Below are 6,827 nucleotides of genomic sequence, written 5' to 3' on the forward strand. Positions count from 1 at the left end.
ATTGCTGAAGGTGCTCAAGAACCGTGTGGATGTGGCACTGAGGGACAGTCAGTGGGCATGGTGTGATGGGCTGGCAGCTGGACCGGGTGATCTTAGTGATCTGAAAGACAAGTTTCTGTCTGTGTGGTGTATCAATTGCATATTGCAATGAAACAGCTTCTCATGGGTATCATTTTTACAATTAAGCCATAAATTATTCAGTATTTGGCAGTCAAAGATGCCATCAATAATGCTATGCAGACTTTTTACCCCTGGATTGCAAAGTAAGTCAATATTTCAGGTAGAATGCTCAAGCTTGTGTGCAGATACAGGAGATATTTGCAACAAATTGGAATGGGGACATGATTGTAGAAACCTTGCATCCTTACTTGTAGATGCAATGAATTAATCAAGAGCAAAGATCTTTCGTTTGTGTATTAACCATGTGTTAGTAACCTTAGCTTCTGGCATCTGTTCCAAGAGTGCTCTGAGCCCTTGTTTGCTTCAACAGGAGGGGGAAAGAGAAGGCATTTCTAGGGCTGGGTGAAGCCCATGAAGGCAGAGCAGCTGCAGATGTCCACGTGAGCCATGATGTTGCAAAGCTGCAAACCTTTAAGTTTATGCATTTGAGAATTCATATATGGATTTCAGTGGATATAAACGTGCAACTGCAGAAGCAGAGCTTTTGTTGGCATAAGTGCTTGTGATTTAGTTGATCATTTAGAGCTGAGTAACATCTTAATGCAGTTTGGTAACAGGCTACAGGGGAGCAGATCCTTCCCTGTCAGTCACTATGCAAGCAATTGAATCCACTGACAGCCCAAATCTTAACGTCTCCCCTTCTTTTCCTCTGCTGATTTTCAGGCTCCCCGTTAATTTGATCTTTCAGCAAACAATTCTCACATCTATGATATCTATGTATTTTTAAAGTGTTACTGTAGCTTTTTGCTGTCTCCTTCTGCCTTAATTGATGTACAAATAACTGTCTAAAATATTCTTTGAGAGAAGTTGCTGAACTTTCCCCAGAGATCTTCTTCTCGTCTTTGTCTTCAGTCATCTCTACTCAGTTCCTACAAAGTACTGGTTGTTCAGCATGTGTTTACTTTCTCTTGTAACCATTGCAAACTAATGTACCCTGGGAAAAGGAGTTGGATTCCTCTCATTTGCAAATATCATTAGCAGAATTGTCGACCAAATTCCATACTCAGCTCCAAATTACACACTCAATTAGGGCCCGATCCAATGCTTATTAAAGGCACTGGAAGAATTCCCCCTGATTTTAATGGACCATGGCTCAGACCTTAGGGAATGTACAATTCCACCGCAGATGATCAGTTTAATCTCTGAGCACACTGGAATTTATACAGAGAGAATCATAGCATTGGAAAGGACTTCAGAGGTCACATCTCAAGGCAAGATCAGATCAATCTATACCTCACAACAGACATCTAACCTGTTCTCGGAGGTCACTGACCGGGACTCCATGGATTGCCCCTCCAGGCAGCTAACTGTTCTCACCATTAAAAAGTTCTTTGCTCCAGTCAACACCCATGACTTCCTGCTCTAGCCAAAGAAAGTGAGAGCAGACTGTTTTCTTCCTCTTTGCATTAGCCTCTAATGTATTTGAAAGCTATTATCACTGCATGACTCAGTTATGTCTTCCTTAGGCGAAACAACCTCAGTTTTTCAGTCTATTCTTATGCTTCAACCTCCCTGTTTTCTGGACCTCAGCCATTACTGGTGCTTTCTTCTGGCCTCCCTTCAGTTCATAGAATCACAGAATTACTGAGACTGGGAGGACCTGGTGTAGGGAACCTGCTTTGGCAGGGGGATTGGACCCAATGATCTCTGGAGGTCCCTTCCAACCCCTACTTTTCAGTGATTCTGAGTGATTCTGTGACATCTGGAGATCACACAGCCCAACCCCCTGCTGAAACTGGCTCCCCAGAGCAAGCTGTGGAGGAAGGTATCCAGGAAGGTCTTGAACAGGGAAGGAGACTTCACAACCTCTCTGAGCATCCTGTTCCAGTCAATCCACATCTTTCCTGAAGGACAGCGCCCAAAACTGGACACAGCACTTGAGCACAGCGTTTAGTAGAGGGAATATGTGTGTTGTGCACAGTCTTAGTATAATGCTCGTCTTTTGCTCATCGGTACATTATATGCTGATATTTACTCTGTGATCCATTAGAACAGAATCTAGGCACAATTGGAAGATGTAATTTGAGGGCTTGTTGGGGATCTCCCGGGAGACGCAGAGTTAGCATCTCTGAGCTCCTGTGTGTATTAACAGAGTAAATGAAAAGTGAAATTTGAGTCCTTGTTGCCAGATGAGATCTCAAAACAGACTGAGAAACACCATGGTTTTGTTTGCCAGAATACCAGAGTGGAAAAGAAATGCAATGACTGTAGGCCACCGTCACGCTGTTTCTGTAGGATTTCTTCTCAGGCTGAAAATGTAATTTAATACAGTTTTCCTCTCGGTAAAAAGAGAGTTTCAGCTACGTACTTAAGATTTATATGCTTATCTATGCATATTTTATTTTTGGCTACTTTTCAGCATAGAGTTTGTGCGTTTTTAGAACTGCAACATCAGCAAACGACCTCCAACGCATATCCTACATTTTTGCATATTCATTGTCTCATTCCATCGCAAACGTATGTGGACTTTAAGAACCGATTCTTGAAAACAATATCCAAAAATCTATTTCCCCAACAACTTTGTCCTTTACCAAAGGACTAATGGTCCTTAGCACATTTAAAATTGGCTCAGGACTCATTCAGTGTGTTAGATGATACTTTGCAAAGGGTAAAACACACACAAAAAAACATTTTTATCTTGTTCCTACACAAGTAAACAATCGATGCATTTTTGTGTTACAACACTTACACGAAAGTTCTCATCACAGCAACGTATCAGAATGCTGTTATGTGTTATTAGCTTTTCTCTGCTTGCTTATTCAGTACGTATCACATGTTTTTATAATGACCTCATTAGGTAGAGAAATACACTGTAGTCAAACAAACTTGATGTGATGCTCAGTTAAGATCTACTTTTCTAGCCTGTGGTAACATTTGAAGAGTGTCATAAATCTTCAGAAAGGTATGGATTGTAATTTTACCTTTGATTTACAGTACAACGAGTAGGCCTCAAATTATATATGGAACTCATTAGCTGCTAAGTAAATTATGACCACGGCCTGCTGTAATCTGTGTGTATGCTATGAATAGTTTTGTGTTTCAGAAGACAAATTGCAGCACCAAGAGGCCAGGTATTTCCTTAAAGAGAAATTAAAACAGACTTTCAGCCATATAGCTTTACTTTGCAATATTCATTGACTTGGCAGTACAGGATACATATGTTACTTCAGTGAGCGAGACTGAGGTTTTTCCATTAACGTGACAAGTAATGTGGCACTTGGTTGCTTTTTCTGACAATCTTAATAACACCAAGGAACTGCAAAGCAAGTCATGATATTGTTTTATTGCAAGACACTTTCAAGTTCAGAGTTGGGGGGACTGAATAAACTACCTGAATAATAAACAGTGGAAAAAAGTATTATGAAACCGAGCCTACATTGATACTTCTCAGGTATAAAGAAAACTCATTTAATATTTAATAGCAAACAGCTCCAAAAAATGTCAGGCAATCTCCAAACTGAGATACTATAATAACAATAATGCCGAATTCACAGTGTGAATAAACATTAAGATCTACAAGCACACAGGACAAATGTTAACCTCACATTAAGCAAATGTTAGCTGCCTGCAAGCAGTGATAACTAGAGACACCTCTGGAATGACATCTCACTGAAACTGGTGAGAGGTTTGCTACTGACTGCAACACAGCCAAGATTTCATCCCTGAACTGTGCAATGAGGTGTTCAAGTGAAATGAGTCAGATGTTGGAGAAGGTTGCCAGTTATTGCTGGTCAACAGCACGGGTTTTGTTTAATACAAAGAATAGCATTAACGTAGGTAATAAAATAGGAAATAAAAGCTTTAGATCAGAAATTATATTAAATGCAACAAAACAGATGAACGCCTTATTAAGGTTGAAAATGTGTTCAAACAACAATGACTACATTAAAAAACAAAACAAACAAACAAACAAACAAACATGTTCATGCATTATTATCATGAATGCACTCCTTTAGTGTTTATGTACTAACTTGGACATTACCATAAAACACAGACCAGCCAGATTCATGCGCTGAGCCAGGCTACCCCAGGAGGCTGTGAAACCTCTGTCCTGGGAGGTTTTAATGATCTCACGTGATAAAACCCTCAGCTACCTGGCCTGAATTCAGTTTTGACACTGCTTTGAGCCAGAAACTGAGCTGCAGCCTTCTTGGGTCCAGCCTCAGTGATGCTGTGATGCTCTTCATGTGGGCAACACTGTGCTTGAGGCCACGGTCTACCATTCATTAACTGCCTCTCAATATGCAAGTGATAAGGATGAACTCAGCCTTCCTCCAGCCTGCACACATCCACAGATGTTCACTTACATCTATTGCACAACCACCTAAAACAATGTGTCTGCACTGAAAACCATGTATGGGAAAGCCTGGAAGACCTGTTATCATATTCAATAGATCTTCTGATCCTCCACAGATTTTCTTATACAAAAGATGTATAAAAAACTTAGAAAAACAAGGATATTTTTGTCCTCTAAATTCAAATAGAGGAAGCTTCTCTTGAATCTGTACTTCTTTCTATTATTTTATAGCCCAATTAAAAAGAGAAAAGAGAGAACCTCTGGAGGTATTCAGAGTTTTGCAGCAGCTCCTCGTGTCTCAATTCTTTGAGAAAGAAAACTCAGAAATTCTTCAGGTATATAATTACCACATAGTTCTGGGGCTGAATTATTGCTTCAGAGAAACATACGCTGTGGAGTAATCTTTGGTGAGTTCATGAACAGAAATGGAGAAAGCATGGAGGTTATAGAGTAAGCGCTCACAATAAGAGAAGAAGAAAAAATATCTTGATATTAAAAAGCACTGTTTTCCTTCTAGAATCCAAAGGTAAGAACAAACAACGCACTGTAAATAAACAAAAGACAGCAATTTCCAATGTTGTTTTACAGGTATCATAAAATAAGTATGTAGCAGGAAAACTACAGCCAGAATAGCTGAATACCTCTAGCGATGTTTCCACAGATAAGCCACTGAACTCCACCTACTGAAGCCAATTCCAATTATGTATTAGCACTCCAACGTGCTTTTCTACAACACTTCTCACATTTCTTCTTCAGTCGGTGATGATATTCAAGCTCATCTTGGAATTTGCTCTTGGCAAGAGGGGTACTGAGAAAAGAGCTGAAAGAACGACGTGTGCAGGCCTGGTTCAGGGGCAGACAGCTGAAATAGAAGGTAAGGCCCTGTTGAAGCCCAAGCAGAGAGTAGATCCAAATTACTCAGAGGATCTCCCCCACGTAATGGCCTCAAAGCCCTTTGTTTCACCAAGGAAATGATGCAGTCCTTAACTCTTACTGTATCTAGATGAATTTGAAGGTTTTAATGGCCTTAAGATGCACTGGGGAGGATTGGGTTGGATATTAGGAAAACTTCACCTCAGAAGGAGTGGTGAGGCAGTGGCACAGGCTGCCCAGGGAGGTGGTGGAGTCACCATTCCTGGAGGTGTTCAAGAACTGTGTGGATGTGGCACTGAGGGATGTGGTCAGTGGACATGGTGGGGGTGGGTTCATAGTTGGACTAGATGGACGTAGTGGTCTTTTCCAGCCTCAGTGATTCAATGATTCAAAGTTATTTCAATTGATTCATTATTGGGACGTATTTTTCAAGTGGATTTTTATGTTTCCATACACATGCTTAGCATACCTACACCAGATTGCCAGAGAAGAAGTTCCAACACCCGCACTCCAATCTTGCATGAACTCAAACTTAATTACAACTCCTAGGGCCGGATTTTTACAAAGTTAGAGGTGGGGATCAGGATCAATAAGTTTCAGATGGATTTGGCTGTTTTTCCTCTTTCAAAATACCTGAGAATGTACCCTCCGCTTGAAAATACAGTATTAATGAAAAGGTCTACGATAAAAACACTGATGGAAAGTGGAAGAAAGAAGGATGGTGAACACCTCGGACCACTCTGTTCTACTGTTACAGGCTGGATTTGGACTTTCAACCAAATGAAAGTCCCCCATTTCAGGGTGGCTTTTGGTGGTGTTCTAGGCTCTGCTTTGCCCACTCTAAAGGTGAAACTCTTCACGTCAGCCTCTCAAAGCACAGGAGCTGCCTTAGTGTAGGATGACCTGTTGGGAACGGAGTGAGCCCTTGACACCTCAAAGCTCGTCTGTGGGGGTCCCGCACTCAGGTTGGAGCTGTCACCAACCCTGGGCATTTCCACACTCTTTGCCAAACCTGCCCCTCGGTCTCTCCAAATGGCACCACCCAGGCCTTTCGCCCCATGCTTACCGACATGCTTCAATGAGACTAGACTGAGACGCCAGGAAGGGCACGACGCCACATTACTCGTAGCGGGGCTACGAGTCGCCCCACTCCTTCCCCAGCGCCCACCATGCACCGAGAAAGACTACAACCCCCAGCATGCATCTCGGCCTCCCTCCCGCCGCGCTGCCTCCCTCCGGCCGCGCGGCATGCAGGGAGTTGTAGTTCCTCCGTCGGCGCAAGCGCAGCGCTCCCAGAGCCTCTTCCCGGAGCGTCGAGCCGCTTCTTCCCGCTCGGCTCCGGCGCAGGGCGGCCGTGAGGGCCGGCAACCGGCAGTGGGGGAGCGAGCGAGCAAAGCGGGAGGGCGCATGCGCACAGCAGGCCCGGCGACCGCCGCCTCCGCCGCCGTCGCTACCGCCTTCGTGCCCGTGGAGTGGC

The sequence above is a fragment of the Excalfactoria chinensis genome, chromosome 2, assembly GCF_039878825.1.
Source record: "Excalfactoria chinensis isolate bCotChi1 chromosome 2, bCotChi1.hap2, whole genome shotgun sequence".
NCBI lineage: Eukaryota > Metazoa > Chordata > Aves > Galliformes > Phasianidae > Excalfactoria > Excalfactoria chinensis.